This window comes from Rhinolophus ferrumequinum, chromosome 12 (assembly GCF_004115265.2).
Source record: "Rhinolophus ferrumequinum isolate MPI-CBG mRhiFer1 chromosome 12, mRhiFer1_v1.p, whole genome shotgun sequence".
Classification (NCBI taxonomy): Eukaryota; Metazoa; Chordata; class Mammalia; order Chiroptera; family Rhinolophidae; genus Rhinolophus; species Rhinolophus ferrumequinum.
In genome coordinates, this window is record NC_046295.1 from 46,742,201 (window position 1) to 46,757,253 (window position 15,053).

The window sequence follows — 15,053 nt, forward strand, 5'->3', positions numbered from 1 at the left end:
TAGAGACTTCCAGTTATAAGATGAATACATTCTGGGGATCTAATGTATGGTATGGGGACTACAGTTAATATTGTACTGTCTACTTGAAATTTGCTAAGAAAGTAGATCATAAGTCTTCTATCCCTCACGCACACAAAATGGTAACTATGTAAAGTGAAAAAAAAAGAAAAGGAGGCGAGTATAAATAACAAAATTATTTTCCAGCTCAGTGTCTTTCACTCTGCATTCTACAGAGCTCCAGGGTTGCAAAGAAGACAGAGGGCAGGATGGGGGTTTTGGGAGAGGCCGTGACAGCAGGACTGGTAGCCCTTCACACACTTCGACTAGAGCCGTTCCATTACAGCTTAGATGTTGAGCTTGCCCTTAAGTCAAGGGTTCTCCTGCTGATGAAAACACTCGAAATTCACTATACAACATTCTTATTTTGCAGATGAGGAGACTAAGGCATGGAACGGCTAAGTAACTGTTCAAGGTCAGCCAGGTTGAGACCGGCACAGCCAGGACGAGGGCCCAGGCTCCACGGTCCGACAGGGTGGGTGCTGAGTACTGGCAGGAGTTAGTTCTCAGATGGCAGCCGCCCTGTCATCCCTGATTAGTATCATCGCCCATCTCTGACAGTTCCAGATCACGTGGTCACTTCTGGCACTACACCACTTACTGTCTATACCATTGCTTGGAAACTAATCACGTATTGTTCTTTAGCCATGCTCATATTAGTCACTTGAATTATTAATACTTGAATTAGCTCATGTTTTACCAAAACATTTCTTTTGAAACAACTCAATTTTACAGGATAGTTTCAGGTACAGTAAAAACAGGGTGACCGACAGTCCCCACTTACCAGGGGCTGTGGTGTTTCCCAAATTCAGGACTGTCAATGCTAAACTTGGGACTGTCCCAGGCACAACACAGTGGTTGGTTATCCTAACTACAAAGAACTTGTTTCCCTTGAGAGTAAGTTGCCAACATGATACTGCATCACCTCTGAATACATTAGCGTAGGTTTTCTATTAACAAGGACAGTCGCTTTCACAACTTACAATACAATCAGCAAAGCAGGAACAAAATATTGATACATTATGACTGTCTTATCCTTAGACCCTATTCAATCATCACCAACTGCCCCCAATAATGTCCTTTCTAACAAAAGGATTCCGTCCTGATTCACATGTTGCATTTAATTGTCGTGTCTCTTTGGTCTCCTTCAATCTGGAACAGTCCCTAGTCTTTCCTTGACTTAAATGATGTTTTAAGGTAGCCACAGCTAGTCTCTCTGATTAGGGTACAAGTTTCTTTAGGGCACGTATAGTATGCTGTGACAGTGTTCTCTGGAGTACCAAGAACATTTTTATTCTTATAGAAGATGCTCCATAAATAACTGATCGGCCAACACAAGGGAAAAGTAGCCATGATTCCCCTGGGATATATTGAACTGGCAACAATTCTCAGCAACAATTAAAACTCCTCAAGAGCCTGGCATTCACACTAGCACAAAACCTAAGAATGGAAAGACTCTCTCCCTCATTTCCTGACTTCTCTCAATTCACTTTTGAAGTCAAGAACCTTTTCTTCTAGGCTGGTCCCAATAGCCCTCGCGGCACTGGACTAACAACTCATCAAGGAGTGAGATACTGGGACTGTGGAAATTAGTCAATAAAGCATTTGTGATCTCAAATTTTTACCCATTTCTAATTAAATTACACATTGCCTTGAATTGACCTTACTTTTGTCATGATGCAGATTAGGGTGTCATTAGGGCCACAGTGGGGTAAAGCCACCTTGGCTTTTATCTAGGCCAACTGTGCCTGTCGCTTGTTAAAGATAGACACTCATATCCAGAGAGAGTAGGACCGCAACTATGCCCACAGGCAGTAAGCCGCCAAGTGTCAAGGGAATCATGGCTTTTGGAAACCCAGTGCTTTTTGTACAGCTTACTTACTGTAAACAATGACAGCACGAAGACCCACTGTCAGGAAGTTGTATGCCAATGGCCTCAGAAATCCAGAAACCAGTAACTAATAGAAAAAACTACATAAACCCTTGGTGTGTGTGTGTCTGTGTCTGTGTGTGTGTGTGTAATACATGGACAACCATGTAATAACAGTAACAATAACAATAATTGCTAACACACAGCACTTAATATTTTGAAAACGGAGGCACAGAGAGGCTAAGTAACTTGACCAAGGTCACACAGCTTATAGGGGGGAGAGCCTGAATTCCAGCCCTTGCCTACTGGTTCCAGAGTTCTTGCTATTAAGTCTTGAATATTATCTTTTACTTTTAATTATTTAGTTGGCTCTGCATTGACATAACCAATGCGTTGCTCAAGTTCTATTTTGAGATCCCAAACTGACAGGTGATTAATTTAAACACAAATAGACTGACCTGCCCATGGAAAAGAAAACATCTGAATCTAAATAGAAAAAAAAAAAGTTTTGAAATTATGGTTTACAACTACTGACGAGTATGGTACAGAACTGGCAGTGTCAGTGCTTGTAGATAAACAGATGTTTGCTTAATCAGTCTATTATCTTATTCCTTGTTGAATGCCAAGCGAGTTTTTAGACCTCAGTGCTTCATTGTTTCAATATCTTTTCTTGCAACCCACTAAAAGCTTCCAAGAATTAAGCCTTATCTCCCAGACCCTCCGCAGACTGCAGGCTGCACATGCCACCTGCAGGCATAACAAGACGCTGGTTTTCTCCAGGGCAGCCAACAGGATAGCTTAACTGTCATCCCTAACAGCCCTAGGAGGCAGAGCGGAAGTCCAGGCAAAGGCAAAGGAGATGGTTAGTACAAAAACTAGCGACACTGAGAGGGACATCAGGGGGAATAAAGAAAAATGGTAACCAATGGCAGAAAAAGAAAACAAAAGTGTAAATTAACTACACTAAATTAAGGGCTGGGAGAACTAGGAGAGTATATCAGTTACAGACTAGAAGCAGAGGTTATCTTTTACCTAAATCCAAAGCCCCAATGGCCTCCGGTAAATGATTACAATGCAAAAGAGATTCTTTTTCTAGGAAGATAAACTAGGAAACACAACACAGGCTTTAAAAAATCCTACATATTCCACAGTAAACCTTCTCCCGTCAAATCCAACAGACTTCATTGTTCTGTTTCTGGTGCTCACACAATACCTTCTTTAGTGTAAAACAACAAAACAGTCTGCAATTACATCTCAGGCAAGCCAACAGATAAAATGTTTCTAGTTTTCCCAGCCCCTATTTTAAAGTAGAAGCTTCTGGATTCCCTAAACGAGGCCCCAAGTGAAAAAACAGTGTCCTCTAAATGAGGAGTTCTCTCCCAGCCGCCGCACTTTGCTATTATACATAGGCTTTCTCTCTCCTCCCGTGCATGGGCTTGTTGACTGGCTAAAGAGTAACACATCTACAATCAAATTTTCACTTTTCATTTTTCACTTAGCAAAAAGAAATCCTACCGTGCCCTTAACCACTACTACATCCTTTTAGAGGCTCCAGTACAGAGCGTGGTATGTAGGAAAAGTACAGATTTTGGAGTCAGGCAAACAATCCTGGGTTTAAATCCCAGCTCCAACAAAAGTGTGTCTTAACCTTAGTTTCATCATTCATAAAAATAGGGGGGAAAGTGAGATTTACACTCCTTCCATATCTCGTGCTGCAAGAATAAATGCGGGTAAAATATCTTAGGGGCCCAGCCCAGGAGAGCTCCTTATAAATCTGTTGTTTCTTTCTCCTAATTTATATGATAAATGTAAAAATTCTGCAGCACTCATTCTCTTTGTTCTTTATTCATTTGTCAAACTTTCCTGGGAGCCTACTGTGTGCCAGATACAGAACTTAGCAAAATGGATGTGGTTATCTCTGGCCCCGAGGGACTACAGAGAATATTGGGGGGAGAAAGGGGGGAAATGAGGGCTGAAACGAAACAGCTCACTGTTAAATGAGTGGATGAATTTGCTTAAATTAATGAAAGGGTGGGGCTTGAATAAAAGCTCCATTAGAGCAAAAGAAAATGAAGCGAAATTCAGAGTACTCAGAATGAGCTTCTGAAGCCAGACCCTGTGTGGGTTTGATTCTAGACTCCACCACTAGGCAAGTTTCTGAAATTCTCTGTACCTCCCTTTTTTCTGTCAATTGGAAATAGCAGTAGAGCCCCCACTGGGTTACTGTGAAAAGTAAAAGCAACACCCCTTCCTAATGCTCCCCACTTCTCTGCGGGCATTCACTCCACATACCAACCAGCTTCCATTTAGCCTCTGGCCATCCTGAACTGCCAAACTGCCCCAAGGAAGTACCCCAACTCAGAGATCATCCAGCAGCCTCCATGATCGAAAACAAAAACTAAGCGCCCCCTGGGTAGGAACTAACTAGCTGAAACACGCCCTGGACCAAGGTACCTTAAAGCACCTTTTGAGGCTATGCCCAGGCCTAATGGTTGGCACCGCCAAAAGGTGTGACCCTCTCCTAAAGGAAGTTGATTAGAATGAGCTGGGGCTCCTTGATTAAAATAATGAGGGGTTCTCAGTGACAAGCTCAGCCCAGATGCTTCTGAGAGCAGTCTTTGCATTTCCACCTGGGCCTCCTGAGAACCTGATCTTCTCCATCTGGTTCAGCTGGGGCAGCAGTCCTTGAAAAGAAAGGACCGGAAAGTAAGGGATAGGAAGTCCACAGAAAGGGAATCACCTATGTGTGACGGGTGTCTGGCGCAAATGCATGTAAGCCACATACCTGAGTGTCCTCCTACACTCCGGGAGGACTGTGCAAAAGCAAATCGCTAAGGCAACTAGGAATCATGGACTCTTTCAGCCAGAAGTCTGTCCCAAGCATTTGATTCTGAAGGTAAAATGTTACCTAAAAGTACTACCGAGAAAGACATTTACGTGTATTGCCTTCCACCCTCCAAATGGAAACAAAAAACCCGTACAGCTTCTTTTTAATAAGAAACGAGCACAAGAAATACTCAAATCAATAATAATAACAAAGTTACTTCTTAGCTTGACTGTCCTGGACCAGAATCCCCCTTCTCCGTCAGGCCTGGGACGCGGGGGCAGGCAGACCGGTGGAACCTGACACTGCCCGAAAGCGGCGGCTCCGGGCGCGACCCGGGTCGCCATGGAAACCGCGGCGGTCTCCGAGACCGATCCGTGGCGGGTGGGCGGGGTCGCGCGGAGGCTGCCGGGGAGACGCCGGAGGGCAGCTGGAAGCCGCGCGATCACCAAGAGCAGTGATCTCTGGGCTCCTGGGAGAGCTCGGCGTCTGCCCGGGACCCGGGACAGGGAAACAGAAAGTTGCTTCCTTCCCGGAATCTCCAAATGTGCCAGATGAGCAGAATCACCTGTATGCAAACCAGAATCACACTGGTTAGAAACTCAGACCCCGGCTCCCGACTCCTGGCCTGCTAAATCAAAATCTCGGCGGCCAGGACCCGGAATCTGGATTTAACTAGGTGCTTTATAGGGTCGAAGGCCGGAAGACACTGGGTTCGCTTAATCTTTTTTTCTCAACGCCCCAACACCACCCTACTGTGATGGTAAATGAATCCGCGCCCCGTGTCCTCTCCAGCGGCTCCCAAGAGGGGGCCGGGGGCGGGGGACGTCCGTGGAGTTGGGAATACAAAGCCGGTTCCGTTCGTTGAACAGCCCTGTAAGCTGCTCTTTGAGGGCTTCCCACTTGGGGGCAGCCTCATCCTTCGCTCGTGTGCATTGCGCAAACCACACTGTTCGTGGCCCACGGTGTCTATTCCAGTTGATTACGGCTGCAGTCTAGTTAGTATAAACTAGTTTAGAAAGCGGAGCTTGGATGTAGAGAAAGAAGTCTCCTTAGGAGAAATGGGGCAGTAGCAGAGCCTAGGATTCTAAATGTAAGAATCTCTTAGCTCCAATTCCTGGTTTACACTTAGGGTTCAGGGTTCTAGCCTTGTAGAGCAGTAACGTTCTTTTTGAGAATAATGCATGTGCACTAGACAACAGATTTCTCAGCCCTCTGAGCGTTATCCTTTATTGAGCAGTTGGATGGGACCTCAGGATGGATTCAAACAGCCCCAGCCCTGTCTGGACTTGAAAGCTAGGTGGAGTTCCTCCTGAAGGGCTAGCCATTCCTATCAGTGGGCACGTCCAGATGCCTTTTAGTCTGCAGAGCTGGCCCAGAGTTAGACTCAAAGCACACACATCGGAGAGAGTTACCTGAAGGTCAGTGTCACTGTGGGAAACTAAGTAAGAGGTCCAACTGAAACGTGAGGTTCAAAGATTAGAAGCTGGGCAAGGCTCACACACTCAGCTGCTGAAAGAAAAGGGCCTGGGGCCTGCTGCTTTCATGTGTGGTTACAATGATTAAGTGGCGGTGTCAGAAAATATCTGGCAGCTCTTAGGCTTGAATGATTCTTTGATAACAGGCAGTATCAATCTTCAAAAAAAGTTTATTCCCAAAGTCATTTGTATGTCATTTATTTGAACCTGGAAATGCTTTCATTCTGAGGACAAGTCCTCCAAATCCATTTACCATTGTAGGCATTCTTTCATTCTGTAGGCACCAACAGATACTTAAAATAAGCACCTACTGTGTGCCCAGTAGAGTGCAAAACAGCAGTGAACAAGCAGACATAAGTATTCTAGCTCTCATGGCGCTTAAATTCTAGTGGGAAGAAACATATAATAAATAAAAAATAATTATAAGCGTGTTGTATATTAGATAACGATACATGCAAATGAGAAAATACAAGTACTGGGGCATGTGGTGAGGGAAAGCCTCATTGAAAAGGGAATATTCAAGCAAGGACCTCAAGAGTTGCAGAAGTTAACAGTGCAGGTATGTGGACGAGTGTCACTAGGGTTGAGTGCAGAGCATGACAGCATGTTTGAAGAACAGACAGGAGGCAGTGTGGCTGGAGGAGACTGACAGGAAAACGAGAAGAGGTGAGATCAGAGAAGCAATAGGGAGCCTGGCTCTGCCGAGTCTTCTATTTCTTTGACTTTTCCTGTGAGATATGAACCTATTGGAGAGTGTTGAAAAGGAGAATGTTGTGATCCTACTTACTTTTGAAAATATTGAAATATAATTCACATAACAATAAATTCGCCCATTTAAAGTATGCAATTCAGTGGTTTTTTATCTATTCAGGGTTGTGCAACCATCAGCACTCTATAATTCCAGAACATTGTCATCGTCCTAAAAGAAGCTCTGTCCCCATTAGCAGTCACTCCCATTCTCCCTTCCCCATGTCCCTGGAAATGATTAATCTACTTTCTGTCTTTGTGAACTTGCCAATTCTGGACATTTTATAAAAATGGAATCATAAATATGTGGCCTTTTGTGTCTGGTTTTGCTTCCACCTATAGTGTTTTCGGGATTCATTTATGTTGCAGCATGCATCAGAACCTCATTCTTTTACATGGCTGAATGATATTACATTATACAGATATACCATATTTTGTTTATCCATCAGTTGATGAACATTTGTGTAGTTTCCGCTTTTAAGCCATTATGGAAAATACTGTTATAAACATTCACGTGCAAATTTTTTGTGTGAATATATGTGTATGCTTTCAATTCTCTTGTGCACATACCTACTAAAAGTGGAATTGCTGGGCTATATGGTAACTGTTTAACTTTTTGAAGAACCGCCAAACTGTTTTTCAGAGCAACTGTACCTCAGCAATGCATGAAGTTTTCAGTTTCTCTATATCCTCACCGTCTTTTTTTTTAATAGCCATCCTAGTGAGTGTGAAATAGTATTTCACTGGGTTTTTAATTTGCATTTCTTTAAGGACGAATGATGTTGAGTCTCTTTTCATGTGCTTATTGGATATTTATATATCTTCTTTGGAGGAATATCTATTCACAGATATTACTCATTTTTAAATTGGGTTATTTGTGTTTTTATTGTTAAGATGTAAAACTTCTTTATGTAATTTAGATACTAGACTCTTATCAGATGTATGACTTGCAAATGTTTTTTTCCCATTCTGTGGGTCGTCTTTTTCTTGATGGTGTCCTTTGAAGCACAAAAGCGTTAGTTAAATTTTGATCAGTTATAATTTATCCATTTTTAATTTTGTTGATAGTGCTTTTAGTGTCATATTTTAAAACCATTGCATAATTCAAGGTCACTAAGATTTATGCCTATATTTCCTTTTAAGGGTTTTATAGTTTTTGGCTGTAACATTTAGGTTTCTGATCCATTTTGAATTTATTTTTTAAATGGTCCAACTTGATTATTTTTGTATGTGGATATCCAGTTGTCCTAGTATGATTTGCTGAGAAGACTATTCTTTTACTTTTGAATTGTCTTAGTACCCTTGTCAAAAATCAATTGTCCTTCAATGTATGGGTTTATCTCTGGAGCCCAATTATATTCCAGGGATTGATCTACCTGTTCTTATGTCAGTACCACAGTGCCTTAATTAGCTTTGTATTAAGTTTTGAAATCAGGAAGTGTGAGTCCTCTAACTTTGTTCTTTTTCACGATTGTTTTGGTTATTCTGGGTCCGTTGCATTTTCATATGAAGTTTTAGGACTAACTTGCAATTCCTGCAAAACAGACAGCTGGGATTTTGATAAGGACTGCCTTGAATCTGGAAATCAGTTTGGGGAGTATTGCCGTCTTAACAATACTAAATCTTCTAATCTACAAACGTGGGACGTCTTTCCATTTATTTAGGTCTTCTTTAATTTCTTTCAATGATGTTTTTGTTGTTTAGGTATACAATTCTTGTACTTCTTTTGTTAAATTTATTGCTGGGTGTTTTATTATTTCTGATGCATTGTAAATAGAACTGTTTTCTTACTAATTTCCTTTCTGGTTGTTCATTGCTAGTACATAGAAATATAATTAATTTTTATATGTTGATCCTATACTCTTGTTTAATTCATTTATTAGTTCCAAGAGTTTTTTTGTGTGTGTATTCTGGAGAATAGAAAGTTTTAATTCTTTCTTTCCAATTTGTATGCCTATTATTTTATTTCCTTCCTAATTGCCCAGGCTAGAACCTAGTGCTATGTTGAATAGAAGGGGAAGGAGAAAACAGTTTTGTTCCCAATCTTTGGAAGAAAGTTTTCAGTTTTTGCCCATTAAGTATGATGTTAACTGTGGGTTTTTCTTAGATGCTCTTGACAAAGCTGAAGAAGTTTCTTTCTTTTCCTACTTTGATGAGTGTTTCTATCATGAAGAGAGGTTGGATTTTCATATATTGAATCAACATTGCATTCCTAAGATAAACCCACTTGGTCATAGTGTATAATCTTTCTATATGTTGCTAGAGTCAGTTTGCTTATATTTCATTGAGGATTGTTGTGTCTGTATTCATAAGCAATATTGATCTCTAGGTTTTTTGTGATATCTTTATCTGTTTTGGTATCAGGGTAATGAACTGGAAAATGTCCCTCCTCGTATATTTTTGTAAGTATTTTTTTAAATAATTTTTTATTTTTCAATTACAGTTGACATACACTATCATATTAGTTTCAGGTGTACAACATACTGATTAGACTGATTTGCATACTGATCACATACTGATTTATGTGATCACTCCAATGAGTCTAGTACCCATCCAACACCATAAATAGTTTTTACAGTGTTATTTACTATATTCCCTATGCTGTACTTTACATCCTTGTGGTTGTTTTTATAACTGCCAATTTGCACATCTTAATTCCTTTCCCTTTTTCCCCCACCTCCCCAATACCCCTCCCTTCTAGCAACCATCAGTTTGTTTTCTGTATCTATGAGTTTGTTTCTGTTTTGTTTGTTTTGTTTCTTAGATTCCACATATAAATGAAATCACATGGTGTTTGTCTTTCTCTGTCTGACCTATTTCACTTAGCATAATACCATCTAGGTCCATCCCTGTTGTCACAAATGGCAAAATTTCATTCTTTTTTGTGGCTGAGTAATATTCCATTATATATATGTACCACCTCTTCTTTATCCATTCATCTATTGATGGACACTCAGGTTGCTTCCATATCCTCACTAGTGTAAATAATGCTGCAATGAATATAGGAATGCATGATTTTTTGAATTAGTGTTTTGGGTTTTTTCGGGTAAATACCCAGAAGTAGAATTGCTAAGTACTTCTTTATCTCTTGTAGTAGCCTTTGTTTTAAAGTTTATTTTGTCTGATACAAATATTGCTACCCCAGCTTTTTTTGTTTCCATTCACATGAGATATTTTATTCCATCCCTTTATTTTCAGTTTGGGTATAGTCTTTAGTCTTTCAATCTAAAGTGGGTCTCTTGTAGACAGCATATGTTTGGGTCTTGTTTTCTTATTTATTAGCCACACTGTGTCTTTTGATTGGAACACTTAATCCATTTACATTTAAACTAATTTTTGATAGGTAGTTATTGCCATTTTATTATTCATATTCCTGGTCTTTTTTGTTGTTGTTTCTTTTTCAGGAAATCCCTTTAACATTTCTTATAATACTGGTTTGATCGTGAGGAACTCCTTTAGCTTTTTCTTATCTGGGAAGCTCTTTATCTGTTCTTCAATTCTAAGAGATAGCCTTGCTAGGTAGAATAATCTTGGTTGCAGTTCCTTCCATTTCATCATGTTGAATATTTTGTGCCAATCCCTTCTGGCCTGCAAAGTTTCTGTTGAGAAATCAGCTGTCAGTCTTATGGGAGCTCCCTTGTAGGTAACTAACTGCTTTCCTCTTGCTACTTTTAAGAATCTATCTTTGTCTTTAATTTTTGGCATTTTAATTATGATATGTCTTGGGGTGGGCTTCTTTGGGTTCATCTTGTTTGGGACTCTCTCTGTTTCCTGGATTTATATGTCTATTTCCTTTGCCAGGTTAGGGAAGTTTCCATCATTATTTCTTCAAATAGTTTTTTAGTTCTTGATCTCTTTTTTCTGGTACAATTATGATGCAAATGTTGGTATGCTTCATGTCCAGAGGTCCCTTAAACTATCATTTCTTTTAAATTCTCGTTTTCTTTTCTTTCTCATTGGGTGTTTTTCACTATCTTTTCTTCCAAATCACTAATTTGATCCTTTGCTTCATTTAATCTACTGTTGATTCCCTCTAATGTATTCTCCATTTCAGTTGTAGTCTTCATTTCTGGTTTTGTTTTGTTTTATGTTCTCTATCTCCATTTTTATGTTTCCTATCTCTTTGTTAAAGTTCTCACTGAGTTTGCTACTTTTCCCCTAAGTTCATTGAACATCCTTATAAGCAATGTTTTAAACTCTGTATCTGGTTGTTTGTCTCCATTTTGTTTAGTTCTTTTTCTGGAGTTTTGTTCTGTTCTTTTTTTTCATCTGAGATGTTTCTCTTCATTTTGGCTGACTCCCTGAATTTGTTTCTAAGTATTAGGTACATCTCCTACATCTCCTGGTCTTGGTAGGGTGGCATTTGTAAGTAGTTTCTAAGGATTGTTGTTCATTCTTCTTTAAGTTTTGGTATAATTTATCAGTGAAGCCAAATGGCCTCAGTAATTTTGAATGTTCTGTCTTTGAGTTCATTGATTCTTTCTTCTGCCTGGTCAAGCCTTCTGTTGAGTCTTCTGTTGAGTCTCAAGTGGATTTTTCAAGTCAGTTATTGAAGTCTTTAGTTCTAAAATTCCTCTTTAGTTCTTTTTCATAGTTTCTATCTCTTTATTAATATTCTTGTTTTGTTTATGAATCATTTTCCTGATTTCTGTGTTCTTTTTATTGTTGAGCACCCTTACGATGGTTATTTTTAAATCTGTGTCTTGTAATTCAATTATCTGTTTGTGTAGTACTGGTGTCTGGAGATTCCATTTGTCCTTAGATTGGGCCATGTCTCCTTGTTCCTTTGTATGCCTTTTTATCTTCTGTTGGGTTTTAGCGTTTGTAAAATCTGCCACCTCTTCCAGTCTTTACAGTTTGACATTCTCCAATAAGCCTGGCTAGAGATTCTGGAGACCTCTCAAGCCCTTTCTGGGATGTGTCCTCTCTGGGCTTGTGTGTGTTATTTCCTATTTGAAGATTCCCAGTTTCTACTGAGGAGCTCCCCCTGGTGTCTTTGTCTTGTACTGCAGCATCTCTGGTGCTACAGTGAGCTAACGTACTGGATCTTCAACCCATGTCTCTTGTCTGTGGTTCTGTGCTCTGGTGTACATTGCCTTTGTTCTCAACTGTCCCCAGCTTGAGCTTTGTTCCTGTCAGCACTTAGATTCATGCAAGACAGGAACCAGGGCCTATGAAAAGTCAGAACATTGGACTTACATCCCACTCTTCTTCCATTCTCCAGGAAGAAGTCAGGAGTTGGGAGTTTTCTCCCAGTCATGCCATGCTGTACTGGAGGAAGGGCTCTGGCAAGAGAGTGTCACAAATTTTCCTATAAAGCTTCAATGCAGTTGGCTTCATTTTCATCTGGGATTTATGAACTTTTTAACTAGTTTCTGGATTTCTCAGTCATTTGGTCCAGGTATTGCTGTTAAGTCAGTATCTCCACTAGAGAAGGAGTGCTTGGTGGTTCCTATTCCACCATGTTACTCAGTCACTTGTCCTTCTTCAGTTTTTCTTAGACTCAACTTGTATCACCACACTGGGCAGCTGCAGTGTTAAACCATTTCCAGGAATTGTTTTTGAGAAGTGTTCTCAGAAAACTAGGAGCAGAGAGGGAGCTCTGAATAAGGCCAAGTAAAGATACATCTGAGAATGGAGCCTTCCGAGGAGCTACCATACAGATCGAATAGTAACAATTCTCTGGGGATGGGGTTGTTAGGGAACCCGAAACCCATCCTGTTTCCTCCAGTGGCTACTGTGCCGCTGTTTTTCACAAGTATCATAATTGTGAGGTTGTTAGTTTTCAAGGGAATTTCAGGGTTGGTGAGAGGTGGGAATATGGCAGGTTAAATTTCCACAAAGCTCACTGAACTTACCAAGGAGAGTTTCCTTGAATAAATTTTCTTAGTTATTTGCAAGCCTTTGGTTAGTTTCTAGAATTCTGCAAAAGTTGATAAGTTGATGTTTATAATTTTTGCCAGTGTTCTCATTGCTCTTATGGAGGAATGGATTTTCAGAAGCCTTTATGCCAGCACTCTAGAAGTGCTTCTCCATCAAATATAATTTTAAGGATGTATCACCTAATGATTCAACTAGCTATCCTTTCAATTTTATTGAAGCAAAAAATTGGTAATGACCTGACTTGAAAAAAAGATTTGTCATACCATCATTAAGATTATTCAGTTTCTCAATTATACAGAATTATACCAAAAAGGTTTTATCAAATCCTAGATGCAGAATGTTAATTTTATCCATTCTCTTTCACTTGTAGGTTTAACCCAATCTAATTAATGAAATTTGAGAAAATAAAAACATTAGCAAAAAGATAGTTCCCTCACTTCTTTATACACAAAGAGGAAATCTTTTCTGTAAAATAGATTCTTCATCGTTATTTGGATGGTTTTAAGTTCTTCAAAGAAAGAAAAATGAGCCCTATACGTTTGGATTTCACACTTCAACCTTCAGTTCTGATCATCAAAGGATTCACCTTCAATACTCTCTTCTTCCATTCTTTTAACCCAGTCAGGGTCAGTGACATAATTTGCAAAACCTAGTGCAAAATGAAAATGTGGAGATCCTTGTTCAAAATACAAAGGAAAATTGCAGTTAAAGTACTAAAATATAAAGCTTTTTCTTTTAAAAATATTTTATTATTTATAAAACATAAAAGGGTAATGGTGATACATGTATAACAATATTTATACTACAACATGCAGCATTACAAATTGTAAAAAATATTTTGGTGTCATAATTTTGTATAATACAATAATGACACATTATTATATTAATATATAAATACCTTGATTGATCATAAGATTTTTTGAGAGTTCACTTTTCTGCAAATTCATTCATTAAGCCATCAACTTATTTTAGCAGCTTCATTTTAGATTGATATAATTGAGAGTGACATCAGTTGCTTTTGATAAATGCAATATAACAAATATTTTTTAATAATTTTTAATTTTGAGAAGGATCTTTACATTGCAACTGTTACTGGTACCACTGAGAATATTTTATAAGCTGTAACAACATTAGGATAAATTTCTGATAATTTATTTTGAATTATAAATTTTAGTACATCTAGAACTCATGATGCTTGCAGAACAATTTTTCTAAAAGGATTTAACTCTTCTTACAAATCAGTTTTACATGGCCACAGTTCAGGTTCTGGTTTGCAATTTTATAGAATTAGCAGCTCAGGGTTGTCAGGATACTCAGGCTAATTCGAGATGGAAGGAAGCTGATTCACACCCAGGAAATTACAGGAGACTGATGCTTAAACCAGAACACTGAGCTTTTTAACTTAGGAAGAATGTAACTGCCAAGCAGAGTTGAAACTAATGTTGGTTTGTTAGTCTGTTGTCTCCCATGAAGGATAGTCTCCTTGGAAAACTCAAAATCCTTGTAATTATCAAAATCATAATTCTTGTGGATGAGGAGATTCAGGGTAATCGGTGTTAGCTGGAGGAGCTACTGTAATTTGCAAGACATGTTTCAATACTTGGTACCCACACAAAGCATACGTTTTGCCCTACTAAAAATTTTCCTTTACAACAAGGAAAGTGGTCTTGATTCTCTTTCCAGAGAGCTATTTGGGGTAAGCATCAGCAACAGGTAAACAATAGGGTGGTATGGTTCCAAGCAATCTTGTTTTTTCCTAATCTTAAGTCCTAAGTTCTCTCACCCATTTGCAAGGCCTATCAGGGCTGATGTCAGTGGCAGACATCCCCTGATGCCTGAGGTTCAGCCAGGAGCAGCCTTCTCCACTTCTTCCTTGCAATATTGGAAGTTGCAGAGATCCTAAATATTCTTGAGTGTATTAGTGTGAATCTTGTCCCTCACCACCACCCCAGTTCCAAAGAGACAATAGACTCAATGGCAGAAAAGGATTAAAATCAGTTTTATTAATGGATTGTAGAACACAGCTGGGATCTGAGGCCCAAGTGAGACATCTTTCTTCCTCTTTGAAGTGACGACAGCTGAGCCCACTGGGCTGGGCTTACTAGACTTACCCACCCCATCACAGACCGAGGCTGGAATGTGGAGAGCCGAGTCCTGGCTGAGCCCACCATGGGCAGGTCCTGCGGGTCTGTTT